This window comes from Bombina bombina, chromosome 1 (genome assembly GCF_027579735.1).
Source record: "Bombina bombina isolate aBomBom1 chromosome 1, aBomBom1.pri, whole genome shotgun sequence".
NCBI lineage: Eukaryota > Metazoa > Chordata > Amphibia > Anura > Bombinatoridae > Bombina > Bombina bombina.
Window position 1 is genome coordinate 995716098 of NC_069499.1, and position 16866 is coordinate 995732963.

The 16866-nt window shown below is 40.9% G+C and overlaps 1 protein-coding gene across 7 annotated transcripts in view; it reads right to left on the reverse strand.

Annotated features, from left to right (window-relative positions):
• Positions 1-16866, reverse strand: part of RALGAPB (Ral GTPase activating protein non-catalytic subunit beta) — an 843236-nt gene that overhangs the window by 196772 nt on the left and 629598 nt on the right. The window lies entirely within an intron of this gene.

Sequence of the window (16866 nt, forward strand, 5' to 3'; positions counted from 1 at the left end):
GATCAATAGCGGTTCCATATGAAAACAGACTAACAAAGGACACAAAACATAAAATTATCTAAGATAAAAAGTGATTATTAGATTGAGATAAAATGATGTATGCCAGTGTTTATTAGCAAGCGTTCCACCAGGTACAACAATCTTCCACTGTACCTCAACTATAACCCACACAATTCATGATTTAGATAGAGCATTCACTTTTTCTAATTTACTTCTATTATAAATGTTTAATCATTCTCTTGGTATCTTTTGCGAAAAGCAGGGGCATAAGCTCAGGAGTGTGCACATGTCTGAATCACTATCTGGCAGCAGTTTTGCAAATATGTTATGCATTTGCAAGGGCATTATTACCTGCCATGTAGTGATCCAGACAACTACTTAGCTATCTCTTCAACAAAGAATACCATAATGTATTGTATGCTCTGTTTGAATAACAAAAGTAAACTTTTGGATTTCATAGCCTTTTAATGCCACTTGTATCACATCTATCTTATTTCCCCATGGCACACTTCACACAGCACACTATAATTTGGCATGATTACCTGGCACACTCTAAAAGTCTAACTGTGCCAAGCACATTTTACAGTAACACTGCCAATGGTACACTTAACCTGACATCATTCAGTTTTAATCATTTTAAAACTATTTTCAAAGTTTAATTTGCATCAGCATTTTTTAATGTCAAGGGAAGCCCTAAAACATTACTTATAATGTTAATTACAACAGGTTTAGAAACCAACAAATATTCAACCAGGGATATGGTTGCAACTCACTGACGAGACCCACAGAAGTACAAAATGATAGTCTGGGGTTGTCATGTTCCTGGTTCAGAGGATGATTGACTGATATTTCGGGGCTGGAACATTCTTTCTAAGTGTATCAGACTGAGATACTTCAGGAAAGTTCTCCTCTGTGAAAGGAACAATTGGGCTAAGAGAGGCGGCTCAATGTTGGTGACTCCCAAAGAACAAGCTACTGAGTCATTGATGGTTCCTGGTTGAACACGTCTTTCTCTTTTTATATTTGTATTATAAGCATGGGGAAAGACTAAGGGTAATGGACAAGGCTGGATTGGCCTACCAGGACACAAGGATATTACCCTTTGGGCCCCAGGAGCTGGTCAACTACAATTTAAGGAGGTGTAGAAGCAGCTGTATCACTTCTCTTTTCTCTTCTGTGCAATACATATTAAGGTCACAAAGTATTTACTTGTAAATTTTATTTCATGTACCATTTCAGTAGCCTTTGTATTGTTGGTTTCTAGTGTATAGTCAAGTCCTACTGTGAGACAAATAATCATCATCAAGGGAGTCATGGATGACATTGGGCTGTAGGGTGCCTATGTAATAGTATGTAATGAGTATCCCAGTAATCCCATTGAGAAAAACTGGGTGTGTGCATTTTATGGACTCAACAAAAATTAGGGCTGGTCTTTAAATTTTCTCAGGGCTGCTTTTTATTTCCAGTCCGGCCCTAGTGATGGGGGAAACTAGATGACTAATGTGCCTAGAGAGATATGGTTGTACCTCACTACCAAGGAAACTGTAGGAAAATTCTCCTCTGTGAAAGGCACAATTCCGCTCAACAAATTTGTTCAAAATCTAGGAGCCAGAAAAGTCTTGGGGGCTTCTAAACTATGGCCACAGGGCCTAATTTTAAAGGAGCCAGTGGTGCCCTGATGCCTGGGTTTGTTCAGACCTGGGCTAAGTGGCTGCTCCCAGGTGGCAACCAGCCAAGGAACAAGCTACTAAGCTGCTGTTCATTCCAGATTGAGCTCTTCTTTCTCTTTGTATAAACAAATATTCAAGGCAACTGGGGCATTCCTATTTCAAGGATCATTATCTTGATATAGGGACATCTAGTGAAAATGGATAGGAAAAGAAAAAAACTAAATTATGCTTACCTGACAATTTTATTTTTATCTGTGGGAGGAGAATCCACTGCTTCATTCATTACTTGTGGGAATTAAGAACCTGGCCACCAGGAGGAGGCAAAGACACCACAGCCAAAGGCTTAAATACCTCCCCCACTCCCCTCATCCCCCAGTCATTCTGCCAAGGGAACAAGGAACAGTAGGAGAATCAGGGTATAAATGGTGTCAGAACATAATATTAAATTTAAGTCCGCCCCCCGGAGAAACGGGCGGGAGCAGTGGACTCTCCTCCCACAGATGGAAATGAAATGATCAAGTAAGCATGATTTATGTTTTCCATCTTAATGGGAGGAGAGTCCACTGCTTCATTCATTACTTGTGGGAACAAATACCCAAGCTCTAGAGCAGGTGTCGCCAACCTTTCGGATCTCAGGGACCACTAAAGTCACAATTTTGAATTCCGTGGACCACTAACATGATTTTTTTTTTAAAGGTACAAACCTCTATAATGTGTGTGTGTGTGTATATATATATATATATACATATATATATATATATATATATATATATATATATATATATATATATATATATACACACACACACACACATAATGTACATAACTAGTATAACCATAGCCAAATTTACATTCTGTATATATTTACAATTTTTTTAAGAATTATTTTTTGGAATTAACAAATTGAATGACAGAACTGAGAGAATACTTTTAAATGACAGATGAAGGGTGGGTGCCAACTTTTGAGCTGGAAACAGAGTGGCAGAATGTGGGGGGAAAAAAATTATGTTTAAAAGGACCACAAGACTTCCAACTTACCTCTCCAGTTAGGAATTATTCAAAAGTACTTATGATCATGGACAGACATTGGAGTTATAAATTGTTTATATCAAAAAGCTCTCAATATGCATGTGAGCCAACCACGACTGACGTTACTGGAAATTACTATAATACTGGTGGGATATGGCTGATCTGCTGGTTGGCAATTACTGGAATTCAGGTGGAATAAAATTATTAGAATGAAAAATAATTAATATTTAATAAAAAAAGAAGATGGAAGGGAGGAAGACAAACAGTGATGTAAGTCCATCTGAAGGAATTAGGAAAACTACTACAAAGAGACAGTTAAAGGGAAGAAAATAAATGAAATAAGAATTTTTTTTTAAAAAGATTTTCTTTTTTTTATATACTTTAATTCCACTCTTACAAGCCAAGACTATACCAACATCTGCTGGCTTTAGAATGGAAGCATCTTCCATTAGTACTACACAACATGCGTAGGGAGATTGTAATTTAACTCCTCCTCCGTTGGTTTTCACTTATGTCCAGCCAGGCACTGTATGGAGTTGCAGCGCGACGGGATGACACCATCAGAGGAGAATTATTCCTGCTTGATGGTGTCAAGGACCACCAACATCTTCTCGTGGACCACCAGTGGTCCACGGACCACTGGTTGGCGACCGGTGCTCTAGAGGACACTGAATGATAAAATCGGGAGGGTAAAAGGAGGCGGACCCTATACTGAGGGCACCACAGCCTGCAGAACCTTTCTCCCAAAAGCTGCTTCCGCAGAAGCAAAAACATAAAATTTGTAAAATGTTGCAAAAGAGGACCAAGTAGCCGCCTTACAAATCTGCTCCATAGAAGCCTCGTTCTTAAAGGCCCAAGAAGAGGCCACAGCTCTAATTGAATGAGCCGTAATCCTCAGAGGAGGCTTATGTCCCGCTGTCTCAATGCGCAACGGAGGACACTCCTCAGCCAAAGAGATAAGGAAGTCGAAGAGGCCCTCTGACCCCCACGCTTCCCGGAAAGAGAACAGAGAAAGAAGTTTGTCTAAATTCCTACGTGGTCTTAAGATAAGACTTCAAGGCACAAACCACATCCAGAATTACGTTGAAAGGAACCACAATCTCTTGATTGATGTTGCGAATTTACACAACCTTAGGAAGAAAACCTAACTTGGTTCGAAAAACAACCTTATCAGCATGGAAATAAGGAGGGACACATTGGAAGGCAGTAATCGCAGATACTCTGCGCGTAGAAGCAATAGCCCGTAGAAAAGGAACCTTCCAAGACAAATAATTTAATAACTACTTCATGCATAGGCTCTAACGGAGCCCATGCAAACCTAAAGAACAAGATTTAAACTCCAAGGAGGAGCAATAGATCTAAACACAGGTCTGATCCTAGCAGAGCCTTAACAAGTGACTTCACATCATGAAGCTCAGCAAACCTCTTGCGCAGTAACACTGACAGGGGCGAAATCTGTCTCCTCAGGGGACTTGCAGAAAGCTCTTCTCCAGTTCATACTGGAGAACAGAATAAGTAGGTCCTTTACACCTTATGATAGATGGGACGAGCAACCAGCTACGAGCTTGAATGGGAGTTAAAATAACCCTCTCAGAAACCCTCTCTTGGCTAGGACTAATCTCCACGCAGTCAGCCTCAAAGATCTAGACATAGATGAACAAAGAGACCTTGGTCAGCAGATCCCTGCGACAAGGTAACTTCCACGGAGGAGATAACGACATCTCCACTAGTTTGCGAACCCTATCCTTCGCGGCCAAGACAGAGCAATCAGTATCACTGACGCCTGCTTGATTCAAGTCACTACAGTAGGAAGTATTGGAAACGGCGGTAAAAGATAAATTAGATTAAACCTCCAAGGCCCCACTAATGCATCTGTTAGCTTCACCTGAGGATCCCTGTACCTCAACCCATATTTGGGTAACTTGGTAATGAGACATCATAAGATCTTCCTCTTGCAAATTTCTGCAAACACTTGAGATGGAGAGGCCAATCCCCCGGATGAAGTATTGTCTGCTGAGGAAATCCGCTTCCTAGTTGTCCACACCCAGAATGTGTATCGCTGACAGCGAACAAATGTGGGTCTCCACCCACTCCAGATCCAAGATACTTCCCTCGTAGCTAGGGAGCTTCTCGTTCCCCCCTGATGGTCGATGGAAGCCACCAAGGATATATTGTCTGATTGGAATCTGATAAACTGGGACGAACCCAACAGAGGCCAAGCCTTCAGAGCATTGTATATTGCCCGAAGATCCAAAATGCGATTGGGAAGGAGTCCATAGGCCCTGTGCCTTCCTGGCACCCCAGACAGCTCCCTATCCTGACAGACTCGCAACCGTAGTTACAATCACCCAGGATGGTCTTGAGACGGACATCCCTTGGGACAAGTGATCCAGACAAAAACACCAGAGAGCGATTCTCTCAATCTGTTGTCCAGAGAAATCTGTTGAGACAGATCCGAGTGATCGCTGTTCCACTGCTTCAGCATGCGCAGTTGCAACAGTCTGAGGTGAAACCTGGCAAAGGAAATGATGTCCATGCTGAGACCAATCACCTCCATACACCGAGCCACAGATGGCCTTAAGGAGGTCTGGAGGGCAAGACATGTTGAAGCTAGCCTGCAACGTCTTTGGTCTGTTAGAAAAATTCTCATGTCTATGGAGTCTATTATAGCACCCAGAAATTTCCACCCTGGAACTCGATACAAGAGAACTCTCTCTAGATTTATCTTCCATCCTTCGGATCGAAGAAGACAGAGGAGATATTCAGAATGGTCCACTCTCCAAAAAACTTCTTGGAGAATGCTGCGTTGGCCGGGAATCAAACTCGGGTCAACTACTTGGAAGGCAGTGGACCAATAAACTGGAAATGCTGGTCCATGAACGCAAACCCTAGGAACTGGTCCTTGAGGATTGGTACATGAAGGGAGCATCCTTCAGATCTATCGTGGTCATGAACTGCCCTTCTCGAACGAGGGGAAGAATGGACCTATTGTCTCCCACTTGAACGAGGGGACATTTAAAAACTTGTTTAAGCACTTGAAGTCCAAATCAGATGGTAAGTTCCCTCATTCTTTGGAACCACGAAAAGGTTTGAATAGTATCCCAAACCTCTCGCTGCAATAGGCACCGGGACAATAATTCCTCAGAAGACAGATCCTGTACGCATCCCAGAAATGCTTCCCTCCTTTCTGGTCAGGAAGACAGAAGAGATAAGGAACTGCCCTTGGGTGGCTGAGACTTGAAACCTATCTTGTGACCCTGAGCTATGACCTCCAGAACCCATGGATCCTGCACGTCCCTGAACCAAGCGACTGAAAAGAGCGAGTTTGCCCCCTACACAATCCAGAAGAGGACCGGGGACCGCCCATTCATGCAGACTTATACTCGGCGGCTTCTTGCTCTGCTTGGATTCTTTCCAGGACTGAGCCAGCTTCCAAGAGCTCTTGGTTTGCTCAGGCTTAGCAGAGGACTGCTGACATGGGCTTTATCAAAACGAAAAGAACGAAAATGGCCCCTTAGACTCGTTCATATTCTATTATGGTAGAAGGGCGCCCTTGCTCCCTGTGACCGTGGAGATAATTGAGTCCAGGCCTAGACCAAACAAAATAATTCCCTTAAAGGGGAGGAAAAGAATTCTAGACTTAGAAGTCATATCCGCAGACCATGACTTCAGCCAGAGGCCAACGGGCCTGAACAGAAAAGGCTGAAGCCTTAGCATTTAGGCGAATATCTTCCTAATAGCATCACAGATAAAAGAATTAGCAACCATCAAGGCCGTAAATCTTTGAGTAACGTCGAGGGGACCTCTCCACCCTGATCAACCCTATAAGGAGTCACACCAGAAGGTAGTTTCTCCAGCAACCGCGGCAATGGCCGCCTCCAGTTGAAACAAATATCCCGTATGTTAAAAAGAACTTTCTTAACAGAGTTTCCATCCTTTATCCATGGGCTCTTAAAACGAAGAGCTATCCTCAAACGAGATAGTAATACGTTTAGCAAGGATAAGGATAGCGCCATCCCTTTTAGGGACGGAACCTCACAACTCCATTGAGAGTCCAGGACCGGGAACAAATTTATTGAAGGGAGAAGAGAGGAACAATCCAGTCCCATTCATTCTCAATAATGTTCTCCATCTAACAGGAGCAGGGAAGGATAATGTACCACCCACGAAGTAAACCGGTCCAAGTCCTGCACAGGCTGTAAACGCCAACGGAAATGCAGGGGGAAAAGGTAAGGGTGTGAAGCCCAGGGGGTGCACGCCGAAATTACGGCCGGTTCCGCCGCAAAAAATATAAACGAAAAACGTCTGCACACTCAGGTATAGAAATAAGTTAAAAAGATAACTTTTAATGTTATATACTAAAAACAAGGTACATAGAGGCTGCAGGAATGAACATCCTTTTATGTTTCGTGCCTATACTCAGCACTTAATAATAGGACACCTGGAACCACTGAATTCGCCAAAAAAACTTCCTTTAGAAGAAAGCGCAAATTCCTAAAACTAAAGTTTAGTTCATCAGCAGCCGGAGGTTTAGAGGCAGCAGACTCCGACCCAGAATGTTCATACTCTAAAGTCTCAGAAAGAATGTCATCTTCTGATAACCCTACCAGTTAAATCCAATAAAATTATCTGATGTACTCTGGGAAGGAGTGCAATATGTAACCTTTAGCTTGCGCAGCAGGGCGAGGTAAAGCAATAAAGGCTGCTGCGCAGTAACATCTGGTAAAAAGATGGCCCCCTCCAGATGGAGGATCAGCAATGCTACGGGAAACTGCATGTGTAGAGAGATAAGCATGTAAGGTATGCATCTCACTGGACGACAACTCCTCAGAGGTGGACAGCTCAGTGGTATCAAACATGTTTGATATTATCACATTATCAAGGCATATGGAACATAATTGAAGGGGCGTTACTAAGGCCTCCTCATATAATAAACAGGAATTACTCTTTAGGAATAGTAGGAAAGTAACAGAATCCTCCATCGCTAGTGCTATAACCGGAGAACTATAGCAATAAAACATTTTATTCAAAAAAACTGCACCTTTATATCCCAATGGCTGTGGCACTCACCACTTCCTATGACCCAGAGTACAGAGAGTTAGGATTCCTCTCTGATAAGACACCCGGTCAGGAAAGAGGGAAAGAATCATATGGTGCACAATGCAGGACCGTCCCTGCTATGAGAAAAAGCGTGCTAAGCTTGTAAGCTGCATGGCTCTCAAAGTGAAAGTGAAACCTGTATATTCCATAACACCCTATAAGCCAATAACATCTCACACATAAAGCAGCATAAAATCAAACAAACAACATAATTTATGTAAGAACTTACCTGATAAATTCATTTCTTTCATATTAGCAAGAGTCCATGAGCTAGTGACGTATGGGATATACATTCCTACCAGGAGGGGCAAAGTTTCCCAAACCTCAAAATGCCTACAAATACACCCCTCACCACACCCACAAATCAGTTTAACGAATAGCCAAGAAGTGGGGTGATAAGAAAAAAGTGCGAAAGCATAAAAAATAAGGAATTGGAATAATTGTGCTTTATACAAAAAAATCATAACCACCACAAAAAGGGTGGGCCTCATGGACTCTTGCTAATATGAAAGAAATGAATTTATCAGGAAAGTTCTTACATAAATTATGTTTTCTTTCATGTAATTAGCAAGAGTCCATGAGCTAGTGACGTATGGGATAATGACTACCCAAGATGTGGATCTTTCCACGCAAGAGTCACTAGAGAGGGAGGGATAAAATAAAGAGAGCCAATTCCGCTGAAAAATAATCCACACCCAAAATAAAGTTTAAATTTTATAATGAAAAAAACTGAAAATATAAGCAGAAGATTCAAACTGAAACAGCTGCCTGAAGTACTTTTCTACCAAAAACAGCTTCAGAAGAAGAAAACACATCAAAATGGTAGAATTTAGTAAAAGTATGCAAAGAAGACCAAGTTGCTGCTTTGCAAATATGATCAACCGAAGCTTCATTCCTAAACGCCCAGGAAGTAGAAACTGACCTAGTAGAATGAGCTGTAATCCTTTGAGGCGGAGTTTTACCCGACTCGACATAAGCATGATGAATTAAAGATTTCAACCAAGATGCCAAAGAAATGGCAGAGGCCTTCTGACCTTTCCTAGAACCGGAAAAGATAACAAATAGACTAGAAGTCTTTCGGAAATTCTTAGTAGCTTCAACATAATATTTCAAAGCTCTAACTACATCCAAAGAATGCAATGATTTCTCCTTAGAATTCTTAGGATTAGGACATAATGAAGGAACCACAATTTCTCTACTAATGTTGTTGGAATTCACAACCTTAGGTAAAAATTCAAAAGAAGTTCGCAACACTGCCTTATCCTGATGAAAAATCAGAAAAGGAGACTCACAAGAAAGAGCAGATAATTCAGAAACTCTTCTGGCAGAAGAGATGGCCAAAAGGAACAAAACTTTCCAAGAAAGTAATTTAATGTCCAACGAATGCATAGGTTCAAACGGAGGAGCTTGAAGAGCCCCCAGAACCAAATTCAAACTCCAAGGAGGAGAAATTGACTTAATGACAGGTTTTATACGAACCAAAGCTTGTACAAAACAATGAATATCAGGAAGATTAGCAATCTTTCTGTGAAAAAGAACAGAAAGAGCAGAAAGAGCAGAGATTTGTCCTTTCAAGGAACTTGCAGACAAACCTTTCTCCAAACCATCCTGAAGAAACTGTAAAATTCTCGGAATTCTAAAAGAATGCCAGGAAAAATGATGAGAAAGACACCAAGAAATATAAGTCTTCCAGACTCTATAATATATCTCCCTAGATACAGATTTACGAGCCTGTAACATAGTATTAATCAGAGTCAGAGAAACCTCTTTGACCAAGAATCAAGCGTTCAATCTCCATACCTTTAAATTTAAGGATTTGAGATCCTGATGGAAAAAAGGACCTTGCGACAGAAGGTCTGGTCTTAACGGAAGAGTCCACGGTTGGCAAGAGGCCATCCGGACAAGATCCGCATACCAAAACCGGTGAGGCCATGCTGGAGCTACCAGCAGAACAAACTAGCATTCCTTCAGAATCTTGGAGATCACTCTTGGAAGAAGAACTAGAGGCGGAAAGATATAAGCAGGATGATACTTCCAAGGAAGTGACAATGCATCCACTGCTTCCGCTTGAGGATCCCTGGATCTGGACAGATACCTGGGAAGTTTCTTGTTTAAATGAGAAGCCATCAGATCTATTTCTGGAAGTCCCCACATTTGGACAATCTGAAGAAATACCTCTGGGTGAAGAGACCATTCGCCCGGATGCAACGTTTGGCGACTGAGATAATCCGCTTCCCAATTGTCTATACCTGGGATATGAACCGCAGAAACTAGACAGGAGCTGGATTCCGCCCAAACCAGAATTCGAGATACTTCTTTCATAGCCAGAGGGCTGTGAGTCCCTCCTTGACGATTGATGTATGCCACAGTAGTGACATTGTCTGTCTGAAAACAAATGAACGATTCTCTCTTTAGAAGAGGCCAAGACTGAAGAGCTCTGAAAAATTGCACGGAGTTCCAAAATATTGATCGGTAATCTCACCTCCTGAGATTCCCAAACCCCTTGTGCCGTCAGAGACCCCCACACAGCTCCCAACCTGTAAGACTCGCATCTGTTGAGATTACAGTCCAGGTCGGAAGAACAAAAGAAGCCCCCTGAACTAAACGATGGTGATCTGTCCACCACGTCAGAGAGTGTCGTACAATCGGTTTTAAAGATATTAATTGAGATATCTTTGTGTAATCCCTGCACCACTGGTTCAGCATACAGAGCTGAAGAGGTCGCATGTGAAAACGAGCAAAGGGGATCGCGTCCGATGCAGCAGTCATAAGACCTAGAATTTCCATGCATAAGGCTACCGAAGGGAATGATTGTGACTGAAGGTTTCGACAAGCTGATATCAATTTTAGACGTCTCTTGTCTGTCAAAGATACAGTCATGGACACTGAATCTATCTGGAAACCCAAAAAGGTTACCCTTGTCTGAGGAATCAATGAACTTTTTAGTAAATTGATCCTCCAACCATGATCTTGAAGAAACAACACAAGTCGATTCGTATGAGATTCTGCTAAATGTGAAGACTGAGCAAGTACCAAGATATCGTCCAAATAAGGAAATAACCACAATACCCTGTTCTCTGATTACAGACAGAAGGGCACCGAGAACCTTTGTAAAAATTCTTGGAGCTGTTGCTAGGCCAAACGGGCAGAGCCACAAACTGGTAATGCTTGTCTAGGAACGAGAATCTCAGAAACTAAAAGTGATCTGGATGAATCGGAATATGCAGATATGCATCCTGTAAATCTATTGTAGACATATAATGCCCTTGCCTGAACAAAAGGCAGGATAGTCCTTACAGTTACCATTTTGAATGTTGGTATCCTTACATAACGATTCAATATTTTTAGATCCAGGAAACTGGTCTGAAGGAATTTTCCTTCTTTGGTACAATGAAGAGATTTGAATAAAACCCCAGCCCCTGTTCCAGAACTGGAACTGGCATAATTACTCCAGCCAACTCTAGATCTGAAACACATTTCAGAAATGCTTGAGCCTTCGCTGGATTTACTGGGACACGGGAAAGAAAAATCTCTTTGCAGGAGGGCCTTATCTTGAAGCCAATTCTGTACCCCTTCTGAAACAATATTCTGAATCCAAAGATTGTGAACGGAATGATCCAAATTTCTTTTGAAAAAACGTAATCTGCCCCCTACCAGCTGAGCTGGAAATGAGGGCCGCACCTTCATCATGGACTTAGGAGCTGGCTTTGATTTTCTAAAAGGCTTGGATTTATTCCAGACTGGAGATGGTTTCCAAACTGATACCGCTCCTGAGGATGAAGGATCAGGCTTTTTGTTCCTTATTGTGACGAAAGGAACGAAAACGATTATTAGACCTAAATTTACCTTTAGATTTTTTATCCTGTGGGTAAAAAAGTTCCTTCCCTCCAGTAACAGTTGAGATAATAGAATCCAACTGAGAACCAAATAATGTATTACCCTGGAAAGAAAGGGAAAGCAGAGTAGACTTAGAAGACATATCAGCATTCCAAGTTTTAAGCCATAAAGCTCTTCTAGCTAAAATAGCTAGAGACATATACCTGACATCAACTCTAATGATATCAAAGATGGCATCACAAATAAAATTATTAGCATGTTGAAGAAGAATAATAATGCTATGAGAATTATGATCTGTTACTTGTTGCGCTAAAGCTTCCAACCAAAAAGTTGAGAGCTGCAGCAACATCCGCCAAAGATATAGCAGGTCTAAGAAGATTACCTGAACACAAGTAAGCTTTTCTTAGAAAGGATTCAATTTTCCCTATCTAAAGGATCCTTAAAGGAAGTACCATCTGCCGTAGGAATGGTAGTACGCTTAGCAAGAGTAGAGACAGCCCCATCAACCTTAGGGATTTTGTCCCAAAATTCTAATTTGTCAGATGGCACAGGATATAATTGCTTAAAACGTTTAGAAGGAGTAAATGAATTACCCAAATTATTCCATTCCCTGGAAATTACTCAGAAATAGCACCAGGAACAGGAAAAACTTCTGGAATAACTACAGGAGATTTAAAAAACCTTATCTAAACGTTTAGATTTTAGTATCAAGAGGACCAGAATCCTCAATTTCTAATGCAATTAGGACTTCTTTAAGTAAAGAACGAATAAATTCCATTTTAAATAAATATGAAGATTTATCAGCATCAACCTCTGAGACAGAATCCTCTGGAACCAGAAGAACCATTATCAGAATGATGATGTTCATTAAAAAATTCATCTGAAAAATGAGAAGATTTAAAAGACTTTTTACGTTTACTAGAAGGAGGAATAACAGACATAGCCTTCTTAATGGATTTAGAAACAAAATCTCTTATGTTATCAGGAACACTCTGAGTATTAGATGTTGATGGAACAGCAACAGGTAATGTAACTTTACTAAAGGAAATATTATCTGCATTAACAAGTTTGTCATGACATTCAATACAAACAACAGCTGGAGGAACAGCTACCAAAAGTTTACAGCAGATACACTTAGCTTTGGTAGCTCCAGCACCAGGCAGCGATTTTTCCAGAAGTATCTTCTGACTCAGCTTCAACATGGGACATCTTGCAATATGTAATAGAAAAAACAACATATAAAGCAAAATTGATCAAATTCCTTAAATGACAGTTTCAGGAATGGGAAAAAATGCCAGTGAACAAGCTTCTAGCAACCAGAAGCAATAAAAAAATGAGACTTAAATAATGTGGAGACAAAAGTGACGCCCATATTTTTTTAGCGCCAAATAAGACGCCCACATTATTTGGCGCCTAAATGCTTTTGGCGCCAAAAATGACGCCACATCCGGAACGCTGACATTTTTGGCGCAAAAGAACGTCAAAATGACGCAACTTCCGGCGACACGTATGACGCCGGAAACAGAAAAAAAAATTTGCGCCAAAAAAGTCTGCGCCAAGAATGACGCAATAAAATGAAGCATTTTCAGCCCCTGCGAGGCCCTAACAGCCCACAGGGAAAAGTCAAATTTTAAGGTAAGAAAAAAATTGTTTTATTCAAATGCATTATCCCAAATATGAAACTGACTGTCTGAAAAATAAGGAATGTTGAACATCCTGAGTCAAGGCAAATAAATGTTTGAATACATATATTTAGAACTTTATAAAAAAGTGCCCAACCATAGCTTAGAGTGTCACAGAAAGTAAGACTTACTTACCCCAGGACACTCATCTACATGTTGTAGAAAGCCAAACCAGTACTGAAACGAAAATCAGCAGAGGTAATGGTATATATATAAGAGTATATCGTTCGATCTGAAAAGGGAGGTAAGAGATGAATCTCTACGACCGATAACAGAGAACCTATGAAATAGACCCCGTAGAAGGAGATCATTGAATTCAAATAGGCAATACTCCTCCTCATCATCCCTCTGACATTCACTGCACGCTGAGAGGAAAACCGGGCTCCAACCTGCTGCGGAGCGCATATCAACGTAGAATCTAGCACAAACTTACTTCACCACCTCCATAGGAGGCAAAGTTTGTAAAACTGATTTGTGGGTGTGGTGAGGGGTGTATTTGTAGGCATTTTGAGGTTGGGAAACTTTGCCCCTCCTGGTAGGAATGTATATCCCATACGTCACTAGCTCATGGACTCTTGCTAATTACATGAAATAAATATAAGATTATTCCCCCCTGTTCAATAATCCCCCTCAGGAGATATTAACCCTTGATTCTATACAGATAAAAGGAGTCACACTGTGACCCTGTCTTCTAGCGTTATCATACATGTATAAAAAAAATGAACAATCTTACCAGAATACTAGCCGTGGAACAGGAACACGGCCATTCAAGTGTGACAGGTTGGTAGCATCGCTCCTGACATGGACTTGAGAGCAGAAAGCAGGCAGCGAAACTCGTCAAGGCTGATTGCTTATGGAGCTGTTCCATTTGAGTCGGGATGGTTTTGCAGAGACGACACTCCCTGCATCTCCCGACTCTAACTTTCATCCATGCTCTCACTGAGAGGCTGACATGACTACTTAAAACTCCAGTCCCATTGCAAAGAGTACTACCCTCCATAAGAGACTACTCCGAATCTTCCAATACTTCTCTGCCAATCTCCTTTGACAAAAGGCAAAGAAGACTGGGGGGTGAGGGGAGTGGGAGAGGTAATTTAAGCCTTTGGCTGGGGTGTCTTTGCCTCCTCCTTGTGGCAAGGTTCTTAATTCCCACAAATAATGAAGCAGTGGACTCTCCTCCCATTAAGATGGAAAAAAAAATCAAAAGTTTAAAAAAAACATAATTTATGTAAGAACTTACCTGATAAATTAATTTATTCATATTGGCAAGAGTCCATGAGCTAGTGACGTATGGGATATTACAATCCTACCAGGAGGGGCAAAGTTTCCCAAACCTCAAAATGCCTATAAATACACCCCTCACCACAACACACAATTCAGTTCACGAATAGCCAAGAAGTGGGGTGAGATAAAGAAAGGAGTAAAAAGCATCAATAAAGGGATTTGGAAAATAATTGTGCTTTATACAAAAAAAATCATAACCACCATAAAAAAGGGTGGGCCTCATGGACTCTTGCCAATATGAAAGAAATGAATTTATCAGCTAAGTTCATACATAAATTATGTTTTCTTTCATGTAATTGGCAAGAGTCCATGAGATAGTGACTTATGGGATAGCAATACCCAAGATGTGGAACTCCACGCAAGAATCACTAGAGAGGGAGGGGACAAAATAAAAACAGCTATTTCGCTGTAAAAAATAAATCCATAACCTAAATATAAGTTTATTCTCAAAAAAGAAAAAGAAAAACTTAAATCATAAGCAGAAGAATCAAACTGAAACAGCTGCATGAAGAACCTTCTACCAAAAAACTGCTTCTGAAGAAGCAAACACATCAAAATGTAGAATTTAGTAAATGTATACAAAGAAGGCCAAGTTGCTGCTTTGCAAATCTGATCAACTGAAGCTTCATTCTTAAAAGCTCAATAAGTGCAAACTGATCTAGTAGAATTAGCTGTAATTCTCTGAGGCGGGGCTTTACCCGACTCAAAATAAGCTTGATGAATCAAAAGCTTTAACCACAATGCCAAAGAAACGGCAGAAGCCTTCTGACCTTTCCTGGAACCAGAAAATATAACAAATAGACTAGAAGTTCTTCCTGAAATCTTTAGTGGCTTCAACATAATATTTTAGAGCTCTCACCACATCCAAAGAATGTAAAGATCTCTCCAAAGAATTCTTAGGATTAGGACACAAAGAAGGGACAACAATTTCTCTATTAATGGTTGTTAGAATTCACAACCTTAAGTAAGAATTTAAATGAAGTCTGCAAAACTGCCATTATCCTGATGACAAAATCAGAAAAGGAGATTCACAAAAGAGAGCGGATAATTCAGAAAACTCTTCTAGCAGAAGAGATGGTCAAAAGGAACAACACTTTCCAGGAAAGTAGTTTAATGTCCAAAGAATGCATAGGCTCAAATGGAGGAGCCTGTAAAGCCTTCAAAACCAAATAAAGACTCCAAGGAGGAGAGATTGATTTAATGACAGGCTTGATACAAACCAAAGCCTGTACAAAACATTGAATATCAGGAAGTTTTAGCAATTTTTCCTGAGGAATAAACAGAAAGAGCAGAGATTTGTCCTTTCAAGGAACTTGCAGACAAAACCTTTATCCAAACCATCCTGAAGAAACTGTAAAAATTCTAGGAATTCTAAAAGAATGCCAAGATAATTTATTAGAAGAACACCATGAAATTGTAAGTCTTTCCATACTTGATAATAAATCTTTCTAGAAACAAATTTACGAGCCTGCAACATAGTATTAATCACTGAGTCAGAGAAACCTCTATGACTAAGCACTAAGCATTCAATTTCCATACCTTCAAATTTAATGATCTGAGATCTTGATGGAAAAAACGGACCTTGAGATAGGTCTGGCCTTAATGGAAGTGGCCAAGGTTGGCAACTGGACATCCGAACAAGATTTGCATGCCAAAACCTGTGGGGCCATGCTGGAGCCACCAGCAGCACAAATGATTGCTCCATGGATGAAATTGATGATTTTGGAGATCACTCTTGGAAGAAGAACTAGAGACCGAAAAAATATAAGCCGGTTGATAAAACCAAGGAAGTGTCAATGCATCCACTGCTTCCGCCTGAGGATCCTGGACCTGGACAGGTACCTGGGAAGTTTTTTGTTTAGATGAGAAACCATCAGATCTATTTCTGGAAGCCCCCACATCTGAACAATTTGAGAAAACACATCTGGGTGGAGAGACCATTCACCCGGATGTAAAGTCTGACGACTGAGATAATCCGCTACCCAATTGTCTATACCTGGGATATGACCCGCCAGAAATTAGACAGGAGCTGTGATTTCCGCCCAAACAAGTATCTGAGATACTTCTTTCATAGCTTGAGAACTGTGAGTCCCACCCTGAAGATTGACATATGCCACAGTTGTGATATTGTCTGTCTGAAAACAAATGAATGGTTTTCTCTTCAACAGAGGCCAAAACAGAAGAGCCCTGAGAAATTGCATGGAGTTCCAAAAATACTGATTGGTAATCTCGCCCTCTTGAGATTTCCAAACCCCTTGTGCTGT